The sequence below is a fragment of the Mastomys coucha genome, unplaced genomic scaffold, assembly GCF_008632895.1.
Source record: "Mastomys coucha isolate ucsf_1 unplaced genomic scaffold, UCSF_Mcou_1 pScaffold22, whole genome shotgun sequence".
In the NCBI taxonomy this organism is placed as follows: Eukaryota; Metazoa; Chordata; class Mammalia; order Rodentia; family Muridae; genus Mastomys; species Mastomys coucha.
In genome coordinates, this window is record NW_022196905.1 from 212,848,429 (window position 1) to 212,874,433 (window position 26,005).

Below are 26,005 nucleotides of genomic sequence, written 5' to 3' on the forward strand. Positions count from 1 at the left end.
TTCCTCCTCTTCCTCCTCCTCCTTCTCTTCCTCCTCCTCCTGTTCCTCCTCTTCCTCCTCCTCCTCCTTTTCCTCCTCCACCTCTTCCTTCTCTTGGTCCCCTTGCCTGCAAATCCTAAACTCCTGCCTCTGTCTCCCTACCCAAACATTAGCTGCCTGTAACTTTATTTACCAATCAGAACCAACTGGGGGCAGGGATCCTCAGTGTCTTACATATGGATTCTTGTGCAATTTTGAGAACCCAAATAACATAATACAAGCATTAAAATAAATCCACAACATCCTGTTATTACTGTCTTCCAGTGTCTGGACAAAATATTTGACATAGAATTTTCTGTATAAATTCTTTCTCAGAAAAGTTGAGTTTTGCCCCATTTCTCTCACAGTAGTGCTGGTTTTTGCATCTAGATTATGTGCAGACTTAAACACATGCTCCACCCACAAGTTTATCTAATGTATGCTTATTCCTTCTCACTTTCATATTAATACCGCTACTGGGTTTTCCACAGTCTCTAAGCATGTCTTCTACTATCAGGTAAAATCTAAGATCAATTCTTAGGGAGAATTGGCATAGAAGAAGGTAGACAAAATGTAATTTGAAATCTAATGGAGAAGTAAAATGAAAAAACAGATATTTTAGCTAGTCACCATAAGCTAGTTTTGTGTGCTCTGGTACAGTCTTACATATATGCACTAAGAGACTTGGAAACACACTATCTATGTACACACATATGCACATTTCTCACCACAAATACACACTGATATACCTGCACTTGCTAAACTATGAGAACAACCCATGTAGCTGTACACCATTCCCCACAGAAATGCATGCACACTATTGCCTAATATCAAAGCTTTCTTTATGAACATGTTAATAGTGACAAAACAGTCACATCTCAAAGTAGTACTCACACTTTTTCTCATCTTCTCTACACATAAGCATAGAAGTGCTCATATAAGATCATCAAATAATCCCACATTCAGAACCATATAAATAACTACTAAAGATACTCTTACATGCCCCAGCCCATCATGACAACACAACACATCTGATAGAACACACACACACACACACACAAACACCCAAACACACATTAAAAACAAATATAAAATGCTGCATTTTGTTGTTATGGCAACAAAAGTCCTCCAACTGCTTAGGAAAGGCAAGGACACACGAAGACAAAAGCTGTGTTGCAGCTCTGTATGCAGGACCTTCCTTACTGGTGTCTGGAAGAAACTCCCACATACCCTAGTAAGCTTCCTAAAACTGCTTTCTCTTTATGTTTACCTGATTCTTCCCAGTACAAGCTCTAAGGTGTTTTTCATCTGTGTGATCATTCTTTGTGCTTTGTCCTCAATCTCAATCCCAGCATTGCTCTGTCTATATTTCCAAATAAGCTGCTTCAGGAACCTATTTCAAATATCTTCAACAGTGAAAGACCCATGCTCGATAAAGCACTGCCTTTTGTTTCCTTATCTCATCTTCAAGCCTACAGTTCCCAAAAGAATCATTTGTATTTTATGTTTCCACTTCTTACCATAATTCAGTTGCTTCAGTCAAGATCTTCCTGGATGATAAACATCACCATTGACCACAAAGGCAGTGCATCCATTGGCATGCTGAAGAATATTGGCTTGGGTTCCTTTTGGTAGTAATTTCCTTCTTATCTCTGGCCATATTTTTTTCAGCTGATTTTAAAAGCTTGTCCATATTATCCTTTTGGCTCCATAGGGCTTCCTTTTCACCAAAAGTCCTGTCACATCTACATATCTTTAGTAAATGCTAGACATCAAACCAGAGTCTTGAGCATGCTGTTCAAGTGTTGCACTACTGTACCACATCCCCATCCATTGACAACATACGTTTTATGTATTCAACTACTGCCCAGAATTAGTGTTAAATCTAAATATTCAAACCTCCATCTACAATTCAACCTAGCCATCTCTTTTGCATTCTGCATTCAATTAAACTGTTTGTATCCCCTCAAATCTTTTACAATCTTGCTTTCATATCTGGTTAGAATAATAGCATGCTTCCATCTACTTAATCCAGGAACCTGGTCATTGATGTAGATTTCTCTCCTCTCTTCTAGATCCAATTAGGTATCAAGTCCTTGAAATTCTGTTTTCTATCTCTAAAATCTTTTGTTGCCAGCTTTCCCAAGTTATCTCCCACCTTCTTATTTACTCCATCTTATATTTGACTTTCTTGGTCATGTCCCATTTTCCCAGCACTTGGGAGGCAGAGGCAGGCAGATTTCTGAGTTTGAGGCCAGCCTGGTCTACAGAGTGAGTTCCAGGACAGCCAGGGCTATACAGAGAAACCCTGTTTTGAAAAACAAACAAACAAACAAACAAACAAACCTTTAAAATGTGGCTTTCAGTCACAATGTAAATTTTTACAGCCAGAACACACCTCTTCAGTAGTCGTTTGCTTTTCTCTTTCTATGACACTGTCCTTATCACTCCATACTCTATGGATAGACTCTGATGGCTTCAGGTTGATTCAAGCCTCCATGACATTGCTTAGACTATCTGCAATTTACTAGTTCCTTAGTCTATTGTGACTTCAGTCAACAATGCTCTTCTTCCTATGTTTAACAATTGTATTAGTGATTTTTTGTTGCTGTGATAAAATACAATAACAAGGGCTTATGTTGGTTTCTGGCTCCAGAGAGGTAGAGTCTATCATAGCAGGGAACGCAAGGTGTAGCAGCACAAGGAAGAAGCAGAGTACAAGGATACAAAGTGGGGTAAGCTTGTAAACCCTTAAGACCCTCCCTCAATGACATACTTTCTCTAGTAATACTGTACCTCCCTCAGTCAGCTGGAGTATCACCAACTGAAAAACAAATGCCCAAATACATAAGCCTATGGCTGGGAAGGCCTTTCTCTTTTAAGCCACTACAGTGATGCCAGAGCCACTGCATCCTTGAGCCCTTTAATGACTGTTCTCTCCTGACTCCTCTGTTCCCCTACTCAGCCACCCTGAATGGGCTTTTAGCACTATACCCCCTGAGAGTGCTTAAATCAAATGACCATGCTAGGTCACTTACAAGACCACTGTAGCTGCCCTTAGACACCACCATCTTGCACTTACTTAGATCTTAGTATCTGCACTAGTAACCTCCTAGATATTGTGATAGGTGAAATGCTAACTTTGTGAAGCCTGTGGAAACATCAGACAGAGAGACTGCTGCTCATTGGTAGTGTGTCTTCTACAGTGTATCCAAAGCAGCATTGCCTTTTCCCAGCCTATGGACTGAATCAAAAAAAAAATTGTTTGGTGCATACAGGGTTTCTCAAATTTGCTATAGGCTGACTAGTTTTCATTTCACCTAACACATTCACATGTGTTTAGTATGTACATGGTTCTTGAATACAACTGACTTCATGACTGCCCCCCCCAATTCAAATAAACTCAAGATTGTGCATAGAAAAAATGAGAGAGGGTACTTCTTCACTGTATAGTAGTTGTAAGAGAAGATATTTCAGAGCTGAACATCCTATGTTTTAGGTAGAATGCCTTATTTCCTAGCTATATAAAATTAAATAGTTTAATACTATATTATGGGTCTGGGTTTCTTTCACTGTGAATAAATGTACACTATATTATACACAATTCATTGTATCGTTATAATGTTTGAAAAAGTAACTTCATAGAAAGCATTAGCACAGTATATTTACCAAAACTAGCTATTACTCATTGTTCACCAGACAGAAAAAATCATAGGAAAAGGTCTTCAGAGTTTGAAAGAACATTGTATTTTGGGGGGAAATAAGATGTCGTATGAAATGAAGAAGAAGTGGGAAGAGGCAGAGGTCAAAACTCATTGTTTTGTAACATCTAGTAGAGGAGTCAAAATGTGGCAGGTACCCACTCTCATTAGCAGAGTGGTAGAGTGACTGAATGAACACACACTCTTGTTTTAATGTGTATGCATTACTACAACACAGCACCACAGTCCGAGTGGGATAAAACCATAGAAATGTATTCCCAGCAGTTCTGTGGCCTGATGAAATCCAAGAGATTCAGTATCTGGTGAGGGCTTGGCATGTGGATCTCGTTTCCATACACCATTTTCAGTCAGTGGAAAAGCAGAAGGACAAAAGGTCTGCATGGTTCCCTCTGGCTTTTTCCCAAAATAGCATTACATTCACTCACATAACCTCATTACCTTCTCACAGCCCTATATTCTGATATATCTTGAGGTTTGAGCTTTGGAAGGTACATATAGCAACCCCTGAGGCTTTCATTGGCTGTAGTGTCTGTCTGTCATATATCCTGAAAAGAAATTGAAGTCTTCATTTCACAGTTTATAGTTTATGCAAGCTGTCTGTGCCAGAAACTGTGAACAAAATAATGATATGTTCCCTTCTAGGCCAAGACAATAAATACTTAGCTGTTCTGGGTAATAGATTGGGTGGCAAAGGTACAGGCAGACATCTTCCTAGAGTGAGGAACATAGGTAATAGTGGCAGAATGACTCAAGAATAAAGGGTTCGCCAGGCTGTGGTAAGCACACGCCTTTAATCCCAGCACTTAAGAGGCAGAGGCAGGCGGATTTCTGAGTTCAAGCCAGCCTGGTCTACAGAGTGAGTTCCAGGACAGCCAGGGCTATACAGAGAAACCCTGTCTCAAAAACCAAAAACAAAACCAAAAACAAAGAAAAAGTAAAGGGTTCAATGTGTACAGAGCTTTGAAACAAGAGAATCAGGTAGCTTTCTTTATATTAATGTGGTTGCTAACAACAAAAGCAGATACTTGAGTGAAGAGATGAAGTAGGTAAAAAGTTAACTAAACTGCTGAATTTGAAAAACGGTGCTCTGAACAAAAGGAGTAGCTGGAATGGGGGCCGAGTGTGAAACCCAGTTTGGTAGATTTGAGACCATTGTGGAGCTGTAAGGGAGAGTGAAGGAAAGGAAGATGAGTAACAGGGTGACAGGTGTAATTTCAACTAGAGTACAAAGGCTTAGAGGATCCTTGTGAAGTCACTAGCTGTTGCTTCAGAGAAACAAGGAGTTAGGATGGGCTCCCGAGACTGCATAGTCTCCCCAGAGCTGCACTGTGTGGTTCTGGGCAGAAACTGGCCTGTCAGTATCAAAAGCCAAGCTTCACTAAAAAGCAGAAGAGATGCTGTTGGAGCAGGGTAATAATGCCCTTCAGGAGTAGATAGAACTCACCAAGGGAACAAAGGTGAAGGAAAGCTGAAGGTCCAGTGAGATGTGGTAGATTCTACTGCACCTCTGTCCTCCGCAAGCCCAGTCCTCTGCTTTGCTCTCATCTCTCCTGGAATGGAATCATTTACTTACCTGTAAAAACAACATCTACAGTCACAATAATGTTATAGTGTATGACCTTTTTTATAACACCTGGTAGGAGAAAGGCCTTGTTATAAACACTATTTAAATTAATTCTTTGCAGTTTGAGGCAGCTTCTAGTTCTACCCCCACTTCATCAGATGATCAAGGAAGCACAAATGGTGTTGGGACTTATCTAACTAAGATTACTATTAGGTGACAGAGCCAAGGTTTTGCCTTGGACTGTGTAACTCCAAGCCTGTACTATTTGCCTCTACTCTAAACTATTCTCCAAGGAAGCAAACTGTAAACTTGAGAATGCTTTGCCTGCTACCAGATAATTCTTCATTCCAGATACACTCTTCACCTCCATGCTGTCCCCAGCTCCTGTAAGTGAATTAGGACCGAACCAGGCTGCTGACCATTTGGGATAATGATTGAAGAGCCCCTCTTGCATACAGTCATGACATCTGAGTGTCATTAAGACTGTCTTTACATTTAGTAACTATTTTGTTTTCAAGTCCATGGATATTTACAAATTCTTATTCTGTCTTCTCTTTATTGTTTTACTCTGTTTCCTTGAAGAGATAGCCTCGTCTCTTAGGATGTGGAAGCAAGATTAGACTTTCTAATTATAAAATAAGAAAAATGTTTTATTTGAGCTTATACTTCCAGAGAGTTAAGAGTCCATCATGGCAAAGATGTGTGACAGCAGGAAGCATGCATAGTGAAGGGCTGGAAGCCAAAGGATCACGTGTTTAACAGGAAACTGAGGTAGCAAACAGAATGTGGGACAAAGCTTTGAACCCTCAGGTGCTGTACTTCTTCCAGCAAGGCTGCGCTACCTCCCCAAAGGGATGCCAACTGGGGACCAAGTGTTCAAATATCTGAGCCTATGGGGGGAAGTTCTTATTCAGACCTTAACATCCCATGTATAAAAAAGCATAGTGGCACTTTTTGGATAAAGACTTTCTTCCAAATATCAAATCAAAACTATCTCTAGAGAATGTTAAGGCCCTGGAGTTGTATTGTATGCATCTCACAGTAATTACAGACTTTCATTTTGTTAAATAATTACTAATAACATAGAAATTACCCAAGAAACCTTTAGTTGTAGGTAAATTTATAAAGCTAACCTAATCTCATGATCTCAAACTTGTACCATTTGGGGTGATCAGTGGTAACCAGGGACTACATATGTGGGGAAGATTTGAATCTTTCACTCTATAGACAGTTTATTTCAATGCTGAAGTGTTCAAAAAGCAAGGTAAGCTGATGGTGGTGATTATAGTAGTAGTAGTAGTAGTAGTAGTAGTGTGTGTATGTGTGTGTGTGTGTGTGTGCGTGTGTGTGTAAACATGCATGTGCCCATATGCATGTATTGAGTGTCCTATTAGAAAAGTAATCAAATTTTTTTATTTTTTATCTATTATATTTTTCTCCAGGATTCATTCCTCTTACTGTTCTTAGAACTCATCCCTGGTGATCTCTCAGAGGGCACTTTCAGACATGATGATTTTGGTTGCATATCTGTGGGCCACAATTTCCATTACCAGTGTCTTCTGGTGTTAGACTCTTAATCTTTCCTCTATTTCCCAACTGGAAAAATGTGTGTGTATCAGAAGTCATTAAAGCTGAATCCATTATCTTTTTCGCACTTCCCAATCTTGCCTCTGCTGCCATATCAACCACATCTGTAAATGACACCCATGGCCTAGACTTTGGAAGAAGGTATGTCCGTAGACTCAGCTCCAAAGCTCAGCCACAAAGTTCTGGCTTATGTTGATGAAAAATATAGTTAGTAGGGTTTACTTGTACTGACCCTATTTTCATCTTGCTTCAAGCAAATGTATTTGTACATAAAAATAAAATCTGACATAATTAGATTAATGTTATGATACTAAGAACTAATATTTTAAATGTAATAATGGAAAGGTTGTGTTTGGAAGTGTTAACTCTTTTAGAAATGAGACTTTCAAACTTTCAGAGATTGCACCACACTAATTAGGATTTATTTCAAAATAATTCTGTAGTGGTAAAAAACAGGGAAGATGGGGTTTAATTAATGAATCCCAGAACATTCTCTCTCTCTCTCTCTCTCTCTCTCTCTCTCTCTCTGTGTGTGTGTGTGTGTGTGTGTGTGTGTGTGTGTGTGTGTGTGTGTGTGTGTTGGGGTATGCAAGCCTCACTACTACTGTCAATTGAATTTTGATTTACATTTGTTTGTGGTTTGAGAATTTCATGTGTGAATAGGATATTTCCATAATTTCTACTTCATCTTCTCCCCATCCAACTTCACAATGTTGCTCCCAAATTTACAACCTTTTCTTTGTTAATTATTGTTATTCACACATACATAAGTACATATATATATATGCATCATGTGCGTGTATATGTATGTATGTGTCTGTTTAATCTGCTGAGGACACTTAGTGTTACTCATATTCATATGTGTTTAGAGTCACTATTTTTAATTGGATAACCTTCTGTATGTGGTGGGGAGCTGCATGCATGGAATCTTAATAATAGGGCTACTTTAACAACAAGACTTACACGATGACAACAGCAGTTTAAATTGATAGGGAAATTTCACAATACCCCAACCACCAGATAATTTACTTTTAATGAGGAGTACTTGCCTTGTTCATGCTAGGCAATACCCCTAAGTTCACACGTTACATGACAAAGCCACTAATTTCACTGTGAACACATCTCTAGATGTTGCTGAATGACTTGCATGGAAGAAAAATTCCTAGTTGAGAACCCTAGCTCTAATCATTGTCTGTTTAGCAAATGCCACTGCTTGGCTTTATGTTACATAGTAATTCCTCAGTCTTCTAGTTAAACATATGTATTGTGTGTCAGGTGATTCCATTAGCTTTGTTCCACTAGAATAGAATTCCATAGAGGTGGATTGTGCCTTTCATACCTTTTCCCCTGTACCTCAGGGACCTCATACAGAGTAGAAAATGAATTAGTATTTGTTACTCAATGGGAAAAAATATTTTAAAGAAAACTCTGTAATTTCATTGATCAGAGGAATATGCATGCTTCTCGTAGCCATGAAGAAAGTACTTAATCTATTTCTGCTTTCATATTCTCATATGTAGTGTGGGATTGATAACAATAGTGACTTCATTGGTTTGCTACATGACCAATCTTTGCTTGGGAAAATCTGTGTTGTGTTGCTACATGATTATTAATGATATGCTTCACTCTCAGAAAATGCCCTTGCTTTAAAGATAAATCATAAGACAGCTTGAGCTAGAGTACTACTCTCTGTGCAGTGCCTAGGAGTATCAGGAACATGGCACATCACTATTCACGTATCGCCCTGATACGAATACCTCATAGGCTTCCACTGGGTGACACAACAGCTGTCTTGTGGCTGACAAGTACCTTGACACTTTCTGGCCCTCCAGTCTTCACTCCCCATCTTCCAACAAGTCAGATTCATGCTTTCTCAATATCAAGATCTTCAACTTGCTATTTTTCTAACTGAGAATATCATTCCCTGCTGTTACCAGCCTACATTCCATGTCCTATAGGAATTAGTACTAATGTCAAATGTTCCAAGAAGCCGGGCTTTAGTATATACTCTGACTCCCTTGCATCTACATGGCTTCAGCACCTGGCAGGCTGGAGGTTTGTGACACAGTAGTTTGTATCTGTATTTCTCTCAATGCTAATCTCCCTGAGTCAGAGCTTGTATTAGGCACTCAGTAATTAATTTGTTGTGTGAAAAAATTCATTCATTAACATCAGACCTTTCCTTTAATACCATCTATGCACTTAAAACTTAGCCTTCTCCTTATGTCAAGGGAAAGTGTAGTGATAGATATATCACTTTATTTTGCTCTTAGGTGTGTAGATGCCTACCAGATGTTCTATTTGCCTGGAGAGGCATACCTCCTCCAAGGATGGCAAGGTTTCTGCTTCCTAAGATTATGGGGCTGGCATACTTTTTCTTATTTCTGTTCTTACATATATCAACATTTCTTGACTAATTTAATAACTACTGATGTCATCAGGTAAGGGTGGCCCCTTCTAAACCTAGCCCTTAACAGTTCATCTGGGCTTAAACTGAGGAGGGGAGACAACCTCAAATTCTTCTTAATCATTCTTGAAGGATGAGATTCTGAAAACAAATGAAAGATGATTTTGTCTTAATGAAGCTTCATTTTCATATTGCTAGCTTAGAAAGCAATTCCAAGAAGAAGGAAAAAATATAAGAAAACCTGCAGTGTGTCTTAAATGGTAAATGATCCTCAGCAAGCAATCTGTCCAGCATGAGAAGGATTTTGTTTGCAATCTGACAGCTGATCTATAATCAGGTTCTGCTTGGCTGCTATCCTGAGTCCCTCCCCATACCTCTCCATAGGGCTCAATGAACACCCTACAGAGGGAAAAAGCCAAACCTTTTATTATAAGCATTTCTGATTTCTCAGAAGTTTCTGAACAAAGTGGGCTGTGCAGATGCCTTCCAGATGTTGTTCTATTTTACTGGAGAGGCATACCTCCTCAAAGGACAGCGAGGTTTCTGCTTCCTAAGAAACCCTGCATATATCAACAGATACTAATTTACCAACTACTATCTTGAAAACCACAACATCATTTGTGCCAACCCAAACTCCAACTTGATGTGGGATGAGGTGAGATTAAGTAGATGATTGTAATATAGGCTGGTTCCTTCTCCAATAGGAAGTGCAGAAGGGATTCAGAAAGTGTGTCATGGGCATCTCTTGCGGTTGCTTAAAATTATTACTAAATAATGTTAAGATTCCTTTATGTGCTACAAATACAAGTGGTTTTGTCACAGATATTATTTCCCAATATTTATGTATCCTCAGCCACTGCTCTTTCTCCTGCCTTAAAAAGAAAGTTTTAAGGTGAAGAACCTAATTTTAATATATTTCAATAGATCAATATTTCATTTTATTTTATTATGATTTCGATTCTTGTCTGACATTCCACCCTAAATAAGGTAGGTTTTTTTCTTTATTTTCCTCTGTAGGTTTGTATTTACAGGTTTTAAATTTATGGATTTCAAAATATTTTTATTTCTTTCTCTCTTATTAAAAATAGATTATTTTCTCACACATTTTATCCTGGTTACAGTTTTCCTACTCCTCCCAGTACCTCCTCCTCCTTTTCCATACATATCCACTCTTATTCTCTCTCTAATTTGAAAAGAACAGGCTTCTAAGAGATAACAACATAATGTATCAAAATAAATATAATAAGGTAGAACAAAAACCATCATATCGAACTTGGACAAGGCAAACCAACAGAGGGGAAAAAGGTCCAGAGACAAGAATGAGAGACCCATTCGTTCACATACTCAGAAGTCCCATAAAAATACTAAACTCTGTGTGTGTGTGTGTGTGTGTGTGTGTGTGTGTGTGTGTGTGTGTGCAGGTGCCCACACCTGCCAGAAGAAGGCCAGAAGAAGGTGTCATATCCTCTAGAGCTGAAGTTATAGACAAATGTGAGCCACTTGATGTAGATGCTGAGGATTGAACTTGGGACCTGACCTCTGGAAAACCAGTAAATGCTCTTAAGGGCTGATCCAACACCTTAGCCTCTCCAAAATTCTATTTACCTCATTTCCTTTGAATATGATTGTTCTAGATAGATATTGGAATCTTTGTATCTATTCTTCTTACTTTTTAACTCTTTTCTCATAGTTCCTGTCTTACTATTTGACATTTCTAGGCTAATTACTTTGTTCAGTCTTTCAGCTCATTAGCTGACTCTTCAGCTATTTATCTATTAATATATAGGATATATTTTTATCCTAATTATCCTTCTTCTGAGTTCCAGAAATATAGTTCCAGTTCAGAGCAGCCAGTGTCTTAATACCCTGGAGATATCTATCCTAAAATATATTTTTTTCTGTATCATCAGGTAAATTGTTTTTGAAGGGTCTACCTTTTTTATTATCCAGTCTGATGCTACTTTAAAGATGCAAGTTTTATTTTTTCAAATATTGTATATTGCTTTTTTTAAATTTTTTAAATTAAAGCTACACTGAAAAATAGTGAAGGATGAAATACACCGTTTTAGACCAAATACAGGTGTTTGCATTCTTGTTGTAAATCCAAATCCAGTATATGTCCAGATTATTATAAGTAGTCACAACTAATAGGAAGGGCGCATAGTCAGTTTTAGGTTGTTGTTTCTGTTTCTCTAGACATGAAATGATTTGTTAAGTCTCCCATGTTAAACTTGTACTTATGGAGGCATTAGCTGTAACTTTCAAAATGGAGACTTTCTTAAGCCAGGGAAGTTAATGCATGGTTGTAATCCCAGCAATAGGAAGGCTGAAGCAGGAGAATCACCCAAGTGCAAGGCTAGCCTAGGCTACATAGTGAGGCCATTTCAGAGAGAGCAGGAGACAAGAGAACCCTCCAGGCTCCTGTGGATTGCTCCAAATTTGTGACCTTACAAATGGTCCTGTGTAAAACCAGTGGTTCACAAAATAAAAATAAAAGGGTATAATATAGGAAAATGACCCATGGGAATGAGATACAGAGAAACAAGTGCAAACAGAACACACTAAATAGATGCATAAAATTGTCAACAGATTTAATCAATAAAAAAACTGAATTAACTCTGAGAGGGGGACAATTACTCTTTTCTAGGAATGATGGGAATGGATAATATGCATATGTATACATATATGTATAGAAATACTATAACCAAACAAAAAGAGGCCATTGGTTTGAGTGTGATTCAGAGGATGAGAGAGCTTGAGGTAAGGAAACATCAAAAGAATTAAAAAGAGAAAAAGGATGGGCAAATAATATAATTATATTTTAATTAGAAGTTTAAAATATTGATACAAAAAAAGATTATGGAAAGGAAAACTTTAATAAAACAGTAAACCCCTATTTTGCATATGCATGTGGTCTTACAGATTTAGGCAGACCCTGGGCTACTACACTTGGTTCTTGAGTGCCAAGACAAGCATTAATAAACCTGCCAAGAGAAGCTAATCATTGCTTCTTTGGGTTTCCCTCCAAGGCAGAGACTATTACCACTGGGTCTTCAGAACAGGGGAGTAGAGTAGTTCAGTTTAGAGGCTACTTCATATCTAGTCTTTGAATTCATTTCTCTGATTATTTCTCTATATTTCCCTCCAATTTTCTGTGCTTATTGACCCGTAGGTTCTCTGGCGATTTTGTGTGAAAACAACTTTTAACTTTTCAAAGTGAAATGTATATCTGTTTATTTTTCCTTCACAGCAATCAGTTTTCCTTCTCCCTTTCTTTCTTACTGTCTGTCTGTCCTGCTCTCTTTCTTTCTTTCCTTCTTCTTTGTTTCTCTCTTCCTTTCTTTTTGTCTGGCTGCCCGTCTTTCTGCTTTCTTCTTCCTTTCTGTTATTTCTTTTCCCCTTTCCTTTTTTCTCTCCCCTTGTTTTCTTCTCTTTCCTTCCTTTCTCTCACTCCTAATTTCTTTTTTTATAAACTAAAATTTATTTACATATTAACTTTATATCGCAATATCAGCCCCTCACACAACTCCTCCCCTCATTCTCCCTCCCTGGGTATCACCCCCCCACACACACACACAACCACAGCACATTAGTCACTGAAGGGCTGGATGCAACCTCTTTAACTGGGGACAGACAAGGCAGTCTATTTAGGGGCGCAAGACTCACAGGCAGGCAGGCAGGCAACAGGCTCAGGGTCAGCCTGCTCCAGTTGTTGGGGAACCTGCAGGAAGACCAAGCTGCTCATTTGCCACATGTATATCCTTTCTCCTCTTTCTAATTTCTTAATCTGTCCTTCCTTCTCTTCCTTCTTTTACCCTTCTGTTTCTGCTTCCTATTTCCTTCCTCACTTCCTTCCTAGCTAGTTTTGTCACATTGCTGTGTTGTCTTGTGACTTATAACAAGTACACTAACTGGTTGTGTTAATCTTCGACAGTAACAGACATCATACTGCTCTAAGGAGACCAATCATTTTCTCTTCATAACTGTCACAGGAGAACTAAGCCTTTTCCACATTCTCACAATGTTTGGTGTCGAACAGTCTCTAAATTCTGTTTACCTGCTTTTAAGTTTTGTCTACATGTTTAACAGATACAAAACCAAATTTTGTTGCAGTTTTGATCCTGTCCATAAATTAACACTTTATTGGCTAACATATCTCTTTTTGGTGATAAGGACACCCTCATTTTTTACTTACTTTTTATTGACTAAAACTTTGACAACTTCATACATAGACATAATGCATTCTGTTTATGCCCTTTTTTCCCTGCCTTATTTCCCTCTGACCTGTATCACTGTCTCCTTTCCTATATTTCCTTTTACATATTCATGTCTTTTTGTTTTGTGAGTCACTGATTTGAACCAGGCCTGTCTGTTTGACTGTGGATTTGGAATAGTCACTGGAGCCTGGTACTATGTAACAACCAAAAATTATTGTCCCTCTATAATAATCCACTAGTAGCAATAGTTCAGAAGGAGGGTGAAGACTCAATGAGCTCCTCCCAATCCATGATTGGCTGTCAACATGCCCAGTCTCCTAGAGGACCCATGCTATTACTTCTAGGAGATTACACTTACAGTGGCCAAATCAATGCCCTAAAGACAAGTCTTTGAGCTGTTATGTTCCTTCCAGTCTCTCTTTCACAGGTTTGGCAGTGTTGTTAATATCCTGTTAGCACTCAGTCATCATTAATTTGCTACATCCTAAGCAGCTATGAGTCTCTGCATTCATGGTGGTTCACTTGCAACCTAATACCAATGTTCCTCAAATTATTTCATAAAATATAAAAAGAAGCTCTCAGCTAACTATTGGACTGAGCACAAGGTCCCCAATGGAGGAGCTAGAGAAAGGACCGAAGGAGCTGAAAGAGCTTGCAGCCCCATAGGAAGAACAACAATATGAACCAAGCAGTACCCCCAGAGCTCCCGGGGACTAAACCACCAACCAAAAAGTAGATATGGAAGGATTCATGGCTTTAGCAGCATGGCTCTAGTAGCAGAGGATGTCCTTGTTGGACATCAATGGAAGGAGAGGCTTTGGTGTCCTGAGAAGGCTTGATGCCCCAGTGTAGGGGAATGCCAGGACAGGGAAGCAGGAGTGTGGGGAGCTAGGCATGGGGAAATAAAGAGGTAGGAGAGACACACGTACTACCAGAACTCAGGGCGACTGTTGCTGGAACCTATGGGCATAGGGCATCACAGACTGCAAAACCCTGCTCCTGGGGGTGGGGAAAGGGCAGCCTCAGCTCTGATGCTTGGATATCCCAGACTACTGTATATCACTGAAGAGCTGAGAACAGACCCTTGAGTGGACCCTGGCCTGGCAGGGGTTGGGGGCAAAGTGAGAAAAGTAGCTCTGGCAGCTTACCACCAGAAGGAAGAGAGTCTGGCTAGCTCTGGCTGATAACTCAGCAACCTGCTTGGCTGGAGCGCAGGAAGGCCTCCGAGTGGACAGTTCGTTAGAGGGAAACCTGCACCATTGCTCCAGCATGGCCAGGTCCTGAAGAGCAAAGATGGTCTATAGTTTTAGAGCTTTATTGTAGAAAGGCCTCTGCCTTAGAGAGGGAGAAGAGTAAAGAATCAGAGTGACCATAGCCACTTGGAGAGGGGGGAAAGGGAGAGGAAAAGAGGGAGCAAGAGGTAAGAGTAAAAGACAAGAGAGCAAGAGCTTCAGAGAGCAAGGAGGGGCCAAGCAGCCCCTTTTATAGAAGGCTGTGCTACCTTGCAGTTGCCAGGTAACTATGGGGCGGGGCAAACCGGGCTATAGTCAGGTGACTGTGGGGGTGGAGTCCAGCGAGAATTCCAGGAGCTTGGGGTATTGCTCTCCATGACTGATAGCCACAGGCTTATTGAGTTGAGTGATCATGCTGTCAGCAGTCTAAAGTTTAGGGGAATAGCTCACTGTTCCGTCCCTTGTAGAATTTTCTACTGGATCTCTGGAGTAAGCCTCACTCAACCAGAACACAGAGTGCCTTTCACGGTCCAACACAGGAGTAGGTGGGTTGACGAGCAGGGGTACAGGGGATGGCATAGGGGGGTTTTGGTGGGGAAACCAGGAAAGGGGAGAACATTTTAAATGTAAGTGAAGAAAATATCTAATAAAGAAAAAGAAAGAATACTTCAAATTTTCATTTGAAGCCAACATTACATAAAATACAGGACCCACAACACCCTTAATTTAAAAAAGAAAGAAATAAAAATAAAACCCAAATCACACACTCTTGTGAAGTCAGCCTCTTCAAAAAATGTTGCTGAAAACAGTTTCTATCCATGTGTAGAATGAACTTTGCTCTCAAGATGTATAAAGCCCAACTCCGTGCAAGTCAGGAAACCTCAATGTAAAACTTGGAAATCTAAAAATTCTAAGAGAAAAGGTAGGAAGTCCTCTGCAAGATATAAGGACTTTCTAAATAGAATGTTTACTCAAAAAGTGAAGCCAGCAGTTAACAGGATTTCATGAAGCAAAAAAGTTTCTGTGCAACAAAGAAAGCCACCAATCAAGTGACTAGGCAACCCAGAGAATGGAATAAAGTATTTTCCAGAGGTACATGTAATGGAGGATTAAAATTCAGAATATACAAGGAACTGAAAAATAGCACTAAGCATTGAGAAAACAAACCATTCAATAAAAAGATGGGCTGTAGAGATGCAGATGCTCATAGCCAACCATAAGACTGACCACTGGGACACCAATAGAGGAGTTAGGGAAAGGACTGAAGAAGCTAAGGGGCTTTATCTGGCATCAATGGGAGGGGAAGTCCTTGGTCCTGTGAAGGATTGATGCTCCAGTGAGGTAGGAGTGGGTGGGTGGGTGGGGAGCACCCTCATAGAAGCAGGGGAAGGGGGGATGGGATGGGGGATTTGCAGAAGGGAATCTGAGAAAGGGGATAATGTTTGAAATGTAAACAAGTAAAATATAAAAAATAAAGTAAAATAAAATAAAATAAAAGATGGGCTGTAGAATGGAGTAGAAAGTTCTCAAAATAAGAAATACTAATGGCTGACAAACACTTTAAAGGTGTTCAACATAATTAACCATGAGGGAAGTGTAGATTAAAATTACTTTGCAATTCCATTTCACCCCAATCAAAACTTTAAATGAAAACAGATTCCTGTTAGGTTGTGAAGAAGGAGAACCCTCACTCACTGCTGGTGGTAGTACAGACTGATGCAAGCACTATGGAAATGAATAGGAAGCTTTGGTAAAAAAGCAAAATAGACCTAACAATAACACACACTATTAAGTAGAAGGAACCTGCTGAAATTACACATAGTATGTAATAGGGCAAGTTCCCTTTATTTCTTTACATATTCACTTATTTTTGTCCTCTTGAAAGAAATTTGCTCCATCTTGTCTTTCAAGTTTCCAAACAAATTCTAAAATCTAAGTTGTTTTGACAAACAAGTAATCTGAAAGTACTTCTATATTAGATAGAACTACTCTGAACATTGATGTATTGTTTTAAAAGGAAAGCAAAGTTTTACATTTTAATTTATCAATGTGAAAGGGCTATATTTTCTTTATGTCATCAATAACACTGTTCTAGAAAGGGCACCATAATTTTCTTAAACATTGTCTTTTAAAAACTTCCTTCTGTACGCCTGAGTTTTAATACTTTAGAAATCATCATCATTTAGTTGGATTACTTGAAGTTTCTCTCCATTTAGTTGATGTTGGTTACTGGTTTGCTGTATATTGCTTTTACTGTGTTTAAGTATTGGCCTTGAATTCCTGATCTTTCCAAGACTTTTATCATGAAGGGGTGTTGGATTTTGTCAAATGCTTTCTCAGCATCTAATGAGATGATCATATGGTTTTTTTCCTTGAGTTTGTTTATATAGTGAATTATGTTGATGGATTTCCAAATATTGAACCATCCCTGCATCCCTGGGATGAAGCCTCCTTGATCATGATGGATGATTGTCTTTCTTTGTTAGGACTTTCTGTGGTTTAGGTATAAGAGTAATTGTGGCTTCATAGAACGAATGGGGTAGAGTACCTTCTGTTTCTATTTTGTGGAATAGTTTGAGCAGTATTGGTATTAGGTTCTCTTTGAAGGTCTGATAAAACTCTGCACTAAACCCATCTGGTCCTGTGCTTTTTTTGGTTGGGAGACTATTAATGACTGTCTCTATTTCATTAGCAGATATGGGACTGTTGAGATCATTGATCTGATCTTGATTTAACTTTGGTACCCGGTATTCATCTAGAAATCTGTCCATTTCATCCAGGTTTTCCAGTTTGTTGAGTATAGGCTTTTGTAGTAGGATCTCATGATATTTTGGATTTCCTCAGTTTCTGTTGTTATGTCTCCCTTTTCATTTCTGATCTTGTTAATTAGAATACTTTCTCTGTGCCCTCTAGTTAGTCTGGCTAAGGGTTTATCTATTTTGTTGATTTTCTCAAAGAATCAACTCCTGGTTTGGTTGATTCTTTGTATACTTCTTTTTGGTTCCATTTGGTTGATTTCAGCCATGAGTTTTATTATTTCCTGCCTTCGACTCCTCTTGGGTGAATTTACTTCTTTTTGTCCTAGATCATTGCTATTGTGTGCTCTCTCCTGTTTCTTTATGGAGGTACTTAAGCTTAGTCTTCCTCTTATGGCCACTTTCATTCTGTCCCATAAGTTTGGGTATGTTGTGGCTTCATTTTCATTAAACTCTAGAAAGTCTTTAATTTATTTCTTTATTTCTTCCTTGACCAAGTTATCATTGAGTAGAGTGTTGTTAAGCTTTCACGTGTATGTGGGCATTCTATTGTTTATATTGTTATTGAGGAACAGCCTTAGTCCATGGTGATCTGATAAGATCCAAGGAATTATTTCAATCTTCTTGTATCTGTTGAGGCCTGATTTGTGACAAATTATATGGTCAATTTTGGAGAAGGTGCCATGAAGTGCTGAAAAGAAGGTATATTCTTTTTTTTAGGATAAAAAGTTCTATAAATATCTGTTAAATCCATCTGTTTCATAACTTCTGTTAGTCTCACTATGTCTTTGTGTAGTTTCTGTTTCCATTGTCTGTCCATTGCAGAGAGTAGGCTGTTGAAATCTTCCACTATTATTGTGTGCTATGAAATATGTGCTTTGAGCTTTAGTAAAGTTTCTTTTATGAATGTAGGTGCCCTTGCATTTGGAGCATAGAGGTTCAGAATTGAGAGTTCATCTTGGTAGATAATACTTTTGATGAGTATGAAGTGTCCCTGCTTATCTTGTTTGATCACTTTGGGTTGAAAGTCAATTTTATTTGATATTTGAATGGCTACTCCAGATTTTTTCTTGGGAGTATTGGCTTGGAAAATTGATTTCCAGCCTTTTATTCTGAGGTAGTGTCTGTCTTTGTCACTGAGGTGGATTTTCTGTATGCAACCAAATGTTGAGTCCTGTTTACATACCAAGTCTGATAATCTATGTCTTTTTATTGGGGAATTGAGTCCATTGATATAAATAGATATTAAGAAAAAGTAATTGTAGCTTCCTGCTATTTTTGTTGGTAGAGTTGGCATTCTGTTCATGCGGCTATCTTCTTTTACTTTTGTTGGAAGATTACTTTCTTGCTTTTTCTAGGATGTAGTTCCCCTCCGTGTATTGGAGTTTTCCATTTATTACCCTTTGAAGAGCTGTATTTGTGGACATATATTGTGTGAATTTGGTTTTGTCATGGAATACTTTGGTTTCTCCATCTGTGATAATTGAGAGTTTTGCTGGGTATAGTAGCCTGGGCTGGCATTTGTGTTCTCTTAGGGTCTGTATCACATCAACCCAGGATCTTCTGGCTTTCATAGTCTCTGGTGAGAAATCTAGCATAATTCTTATAGGTCTGCCTTTATATATTACTTGACTTTTTTCCCTCACTGCTTTTAATATTCTTTCTTTGTTTTGTGCATTTTGTGTTTTGATTATTATGTGGCAGGAGGAATTTCTTTTCTGGTCCAGTCTATTCAGAGTTCTACAGGCTTCTTGTATGTTCATGGACATATCTTTCTTTAGGTTAGGGAAGTTTTCATCTATAATTTTGTTGAAGATATTTACTGGCCCTTTAAGTTGGAGGTCTTCACTCTCTTCTATACCTATTATCCTTAGGTTTGGTCTTCTCATTATGTCCTGGATTTCCTGGATGTTTTGGGATAGGAGCTTTTTGCATTTTGTGGTTTGACCGTTATGTCAGTATTTTCTATGTTATCTTTTGCCCCTGAGATTCTATCTTCTATCTCTTGTGTTCTGTTGGTGATGCTTGCATCTATGGTTCCTGACTTCTTTCCCAGGATTTCTATCTCCAGAGTTGTCTCTCTTTGTGATTTCTTAACTGTTTCTACCTCCATTTTTAAGTCCTGGATGGTTGGTTTTATTCAATTCCTTCATCTGTTTGTTTGTGTTTTCCTGTAATTCTTTAAGGGATTTTTGTGTTTACTCTTTAATTGCTTCTACTTACTTACTCATGTTTTCCTGTAATTCTTTAAGGGATTTTTTGTTTCCTCTTTAAGGGCTTGTACCTGTTTACCTGTGTTCTCCTGTATTTCTTTAAGGGAGTTGTTCATGTCCTTCTTAAATTCCTCTATCACCATCGTGAGATATGATTTTAGATCCAAATCTTGCTTTTCCGGTGTTTTGGGATATCCAGGACTTGCTTACTTGGGAGTATTAGGTTCTGATGAAGCCAAGTAGTCTTGGTTTCTCTTGGTAAGATTCTTGAATTTGTCTTTCACCATCTGTTGATCTCTGGTGTTAGATGTTCCTGTTGTCTCTGGCTGGAGCTTGTTCTTCCTATGGGTCTGTAAGACTGTGTTGGCAATTCTGGGAGATCAGCTCTCCTCTGGTAAGATCCATGTGCAGAAGGCTGTGGATCAGTTGTCCCTCCTGAGTCCTGGGGTCAGAGCACACCCTGAAGACAGACTCTCAGCTTGTGGGAAAAGTACAGAAAGGGCTGTGGATCTGCTGTCCCTCCTGAGTACCTTAAAGAACACTCCCAGAGACAAGATCTCTGCTTGCTGGGGTGGGAGATGTGGGGGAGGGGTAGAGATGGCTGCGGATCTGCTGTCCCTCCTAAGTGTAGATGGAGGCAGAAAGGATCCTGTTCTAGCTGCCCTGCCACTTCTGAGGTCTGTGCCTCCTGGCTAGTACTGCCTGAGTCCCACTTTTGGATTCTTGTCTATTATGCTAATTAAGATCTGCACAGTTTTGGGAACCTCATTTGCATAGTGGTACCCATTACCAATAGAACAATGTCACATACCAGCAAAGCTTCTTGTAAAAGCAATAGAAACAGGCAGCCTTGCCATGTTTCTAACATCATAAGGAAGGATTCTGCTCGGCCCCTTCCCTGGGGCATTTTCCATAGGCTTTTCATATATACTTTGCAGAACTACGTATGCTCCCTTCTCACTTAACCACCAAAAGGTTTCTCCTTAATCAGAGTTAAATTTTAACAATAGTTTTTGTTCCCTAATGACTCATCACATATTTTTTCTCCATAATCTTTTAATATTATGAATTGCAATACTGGATTATGTATAGTTAAACACCCTTATTTTTAAAAATAAACTTAAATTCCTCATAATTATGTGTGTATATAGAGTGAACAAGTGAGGAACTACAATGTTTCACTCATTAAGCTGTTGTAGTCATTATTAGCTTGTATATTCATATGTTTGATTGACTTATAATTATGTTTTCAAGAATTATTGTCTGATTATAACTTTAATTTTTTTCAAAACCTATTTTTAATGGTAGTTCTTAAACACTTTAACTCCTCTGCTAGTCCACCACCCACCAGAGACAGTGGAAAAGAAAGGATACAGGGTAGCAGGTGGAGGGCTGGCCTGGTTGAGAAATGTTTCTTTGGAGCAACTCCTGTCTGCCTTGTCAAGTGATAGTTCAATTCTCAGGTTAGCAGTGGAATCTCGATCCACTCTCAAACATTTCACAGGTACACCAGCAGTCTAGCTTGGTAGAGTTCGTATAGAAAACACAAATCAGTATCCATGGCCCTACTTACCAGAGACAGCCAGGCTTCAGCCTTGGCACAAGTCAGCAGGAGGGACCAAGAAGAGGACCAGAAAAGATTTTGTCTGTGCCTTTCTCAGCAAAGCAAAGACAGGAGACCAACAATCATTGCACAGCTAGCTTTATATGCAATCTTTAGCTCAGCCTCCATCACTGTCCAATGAGTGCTTTTTATACTCTCCAAACACCACAGGTCCTCCATGTGTCTTGCCTTAGCACATGCATCTGTATTTGCTGACATCACTCTACTAATCAGCAGAAGCAACAAGAAACCAGCATGCCACCAGAAGTTTTTTGGTGCATTTCTTCCTATGGAGTCCCAACAAATAGAGCTTAACTACACAATGTAAGACCAGTTGTTAGCAAAGAATCCCTCATCACATGTCCTTTCTTGTGCTTGCTTTAGGAGAACATCTCTTCTCCAGTGTCTGCTTCACCAAAACACTCCTTCACTAAGGCAACTTTTCACCGGTGTCCACTTCAGGAAAACACTCTTTCTCGTGTTTGCCCCAGAAAAACACTTCCAACACAACTGACTTTCCAAAGAACCCTTATGTTCCCATGTCATCTGGTATTAGCAGATAAAGATTAGCATTAGTTATCATCCTCCAAACTAAGGCTGGCTATATTTCATTCTGTGCCTTCCCCCCCCTAGCCTGAAGCAGGCTGGTTCAGACCTTTCTCTGCCACCTGGGGTGGAGCCTTCCAACGCTGATGAGGCAACAGATCCTGACATCAAGGGGGATGGGTCCCCTCCCTTCATATAATCAAGCTACTAAGTAAACATTGGGCCTTGATCAGAAACTCATCTTGGTCTCATTTTATTCTTCTCTCACAGCTCCCCATGTAACCCATGGCCATTGGTGGCAACATCATTCAAACTGCTTAACCTTCTGTAAGTGTTCCTATAACATCCCTGGTAGAACTCACTGCAGCTCCCTTTTGGTGATACACGTTTAACTCTTATCTAATTGTTTTCATGGTATCTTTTAATGGTAATGGTGTGTGTCACAGGGGGCAGAGACAGAAAGGATGGGTAGGGGAAGGGAGATGGGGGAGAGAGTATAGGTGCTCCTTGAAGCCAAAAGAGGTCATCTAATTCCCTGAAACTGGTGTAATGAAAAGGTGTGACCACCATATGGGTGCTGAGAACAGCTCCTCTGCGAGAGCAGCAAGGGCTCTTAACCACTGCAATATCTTTCCAGTCCCCATTCTTTATGGATGAAATAGTTACAGTTTCAGTTGTGTTTTATTTGCATTTAAGAAAATGTTCTAAAATTGTTAATTCACTTCAAACTTCCAAATCTCTATACCTCACATTTTAAAAATAGCATTCTTTTACTTTTCTTCTGAATCTTATTTATCTAATGGATATGTCCTCTTTTTCTGCTCAATACTCACGCAGACTATTGACTTGAACCTTATATTTTGCTTTCTGAATAAATCATGCTACTTTACCTTATCAATTCACCTACTTTATTAGTTTGTAAAGAAAAATCTAATTTGATTTTTTGTTTTAAATTTGCTTGATATTTTATTGTTGTTTATTTCAGCTTCATTGCTTCCTCAGTTATTATTTCATTATTTTTACTGTACTTTATTCTACATTTTTTCTTGAAATTTTTAATACACTTTAATTCATTTTATTGTGTGTTTGTGTATATATGTGGGCATGTGGAGAGCATGTAGAGGAGTCCTGCTTACTGGCTTGCTCTTCATGCTTGCTTAGTCTGTTTTCTTCTAGAATTCAGAATCACCACTCCAATGATGTCCCTATCCACAACAGGCTGGGCCCTCCTGCATCAATCACTGATTTAAAACTTGTCCTACAAATGTGCCTAGAACCCAAACTTATGAAAACATTTTCTCAATTGAGGTTCTCTCTCCTCTGATGACTTTAGCTTTTATCAGTTAGACATAAAACTACCCAGCACACTATTTCTCATTTTAAATTCAATGTATGTGTATGCATATGTATATCTGTATAAAAAGTATATATATATATATATATATATATATATATATATGCATATATATATATCATACATATGAGTTCAAAATTGCCATATTTTCCTGTGAAGCTGATTATTAACATCATATCATGATCCATTGTTATCACTACAAAGCTTTGGGTTTAACATTAATTTTGATGCCAGACATGGTACTTCATTCCTATTATCCAGGCACTGAAAGATAAAGACAAAATGATCTTCTATATTCAAGCCTAACCTTAGCAATTCTAGGCCAGCCTGAACTAGGGAGACCATATCCCCAAAAATGAAAATAGAAATGATGAGTGCATAAATAAGTGAAGTTTTGTTTTTATTCTGATATTGCTATGGGGCATCACATTTCTTTTCTCTAGAATTTACCTGATATGTCTTCTTCCTAAGTAACTCCTCAATGTTACTTAATATTTACCTATCATTTTCTTATAGGCATATCTCATTAAATAAAATTAATCAAATGTTTTTGATAGCACTCCCATAACAAAGTATCACAGAATGGAAACAGAAATTTACATTCTCACAGTTCTCTGAGCTGAAGGTTCGAGGTCAGGGCCCTGGCAGAGTTGGTTCTGCTTGGAGGAATCTATTCATGACTTCATCTTGTCATGGAGGTCTCCTATGTAGATCATGTATATATACACACCGGTCACACTGTATTAGGGACCTGTCCATTCCATCATGTCCTGATACTAATTATATGGACAGTGGCACTATATCTAAATAAAATTTAATTCTGAGGAATTGAGAGTTAGAATTTCCATGTATAGATTTGGGAGGATAAAAGTCAATCCATAACAATAAGATTTTAAATACAAATATATAAACATATCTGTATTTACATCTACCTTGTTTGCATTCTACTTTATTTAGTTTGTATCTACTAACCTCTTTCCTGAAGTTTGTAATTTCTCAAATAATTTTTTCTTTTTATTTTATATAATTTGCACACAAATTAAGTTTTTATCCCCCAGAACTACATAGGAAATAGCGAAAAGTCATAGTCACAAACTGTATTATTTTTATTGCCTAGTATTTTTTCCTGCTTCTTTATAACATCTTCTGAAGTAGCTAAAATTTATTATAGTTCCACACAAACAACACTAAAATCTAGACAGTATTTATCTGTTGCCTTGTGTTCTGTCCCTTCTGATTTTTAAATCTTTCTTCTGCCCCAAATTTCTTCTTCCTAGAGTGCAATTTTGACATTAAGTTAGTGGATTTTATTTCATGTCTCCTTTTTGTAGTTCTTTGTGTTTCCTAAATCTGAAAATATGATTCATATGATTCCTTCAACAATTGAGGAAAATCCTCATTCACTGTAAATTCAATAATTGCTACATCATCATTTACATAATTTCATTTTTTTGAGACAAGAAAACAGTTCATTCTTAGCCCAATATAAATTGGTCTTGGCCTTGGAACATGGATTAAAATCACCTTGAAAGCCATTAGCCAATTCTTCCAAAAATTACAGATGGGGGTCATATAGTAATTAGACTGCAATGAGGTTGGGAATCCTCAGGACCCAGAAGTGATCCTGGCTACATGTATCAACTCAACAATCCATTCTAGACTTTTAGCATCACAGCAAGGCTGGATGAGGCAACCCAGTAGGAGAATGGTCCCTCAAGCAGATAAAAGACACAGAGACAGCTCTGCCTCTTACTGATAGAAATTCTACAAGAACAGCTACTTAACTATATTTCTGTGAGTCCCCAAGAGTACATACCAATCAGTAGATTCTGTAGACCCTGTTCTTATGGTAACTATGGACATCTCTGGTTCTTCTCCCTCCTCTGTAAGGTTCTCCAAGCTCTGCCTAATGGTTGGCTGTGGGATTCTGCATCTGTTCCCATCAGTTGCTAGATGAAGTCTCTCTGGTCTTTCTTGTGATGATTATGCTAGACTCTCCTCTCAGAATATTGTGCAGGCAGAGCAAACTGTAGGTAAAAGGTTTTGTGGCTTGGTTATTGTCTCAAACCACTTGAGGCCTTCATGGTAACAGAATATGGACAATACAGGATCCATGCCACCCATTATTAGTTTTTATACAGTTACTCTCATAGATTCTATGAAGTTTCCATTGCACTTGACCCCTTCTGTTTCCAACCCCACTAACCCCCAGTCAACCCAGAAACTCTATTTTTTGTCTCTCCCAGGAGACACCATTCATTTCCCCTAGAGCTCTCCTTGTTGCTTAGCCTCTCTGGATCTATGGATTATAGCACGATTATCCTTTACTTTACAGCCAATATCCACTTATAATTGACTATATATCATGTTTGTCTTTCTGTCTGGGTTACATTTCTCTAGATGATTTTTTCTAGTTCAATTCATTTGCCTACAAATTTCATTATGTTATTGCTTTTTGACAGTAGAGTAATGTTCCGCTATGTAAATGTACCATATTTTCTTTATCCATTCTTTTAGTCAAGAGACAACTTGATTGTTTCCAGTTTCTGGTTATTATGACTAAAAACTAATATTTACATAGTTGAGTAAATGCCAGTGTGGTAGAGTAACCAACCTATTCTTTAGATATATCCAGGAATAATATTAGCTGGGTTTTTGAGGTAAATCAATTTCCAATTTTCTGAGAAACTGCCAAATTGATTTACAAACTGGCTGTACACATTAGCACTCCCACCAACAATAGAGGAGTGTTCCCCTTGTCCCACATTCTTGCCAGCATGGGCTGT

General features: G+C 38.6%; 1 long non-coding RNA gene across 9 annotated transcripts in view; it reads left to right on the top strand.

Moving 5' to 3' along the window:
* LOC116069578 overlaps positions 1-26,005 on the top strand; it is a 315,340-nt gene that overhangs the window by 45,344 nt on the left and 243,991 nt on the right. For 7 of the 9 annotated variants that reach the window (XR_004110041.1, XR_004110048.1, XR_004110044.1 and 4 more), the window contains one exon: positions 22,136-22,192. The exons of the other annotated variants lie outside the window; for them this stretch is intronic. This is a non-coding gene — a long non-coding RNA (uncharacterized LOC116069578). The remainder of the gene's footprint in view (positions 1-22,135; positions 22,193-26,005) is intronic. 9 annotated transcript variants of the gene reach the window in all.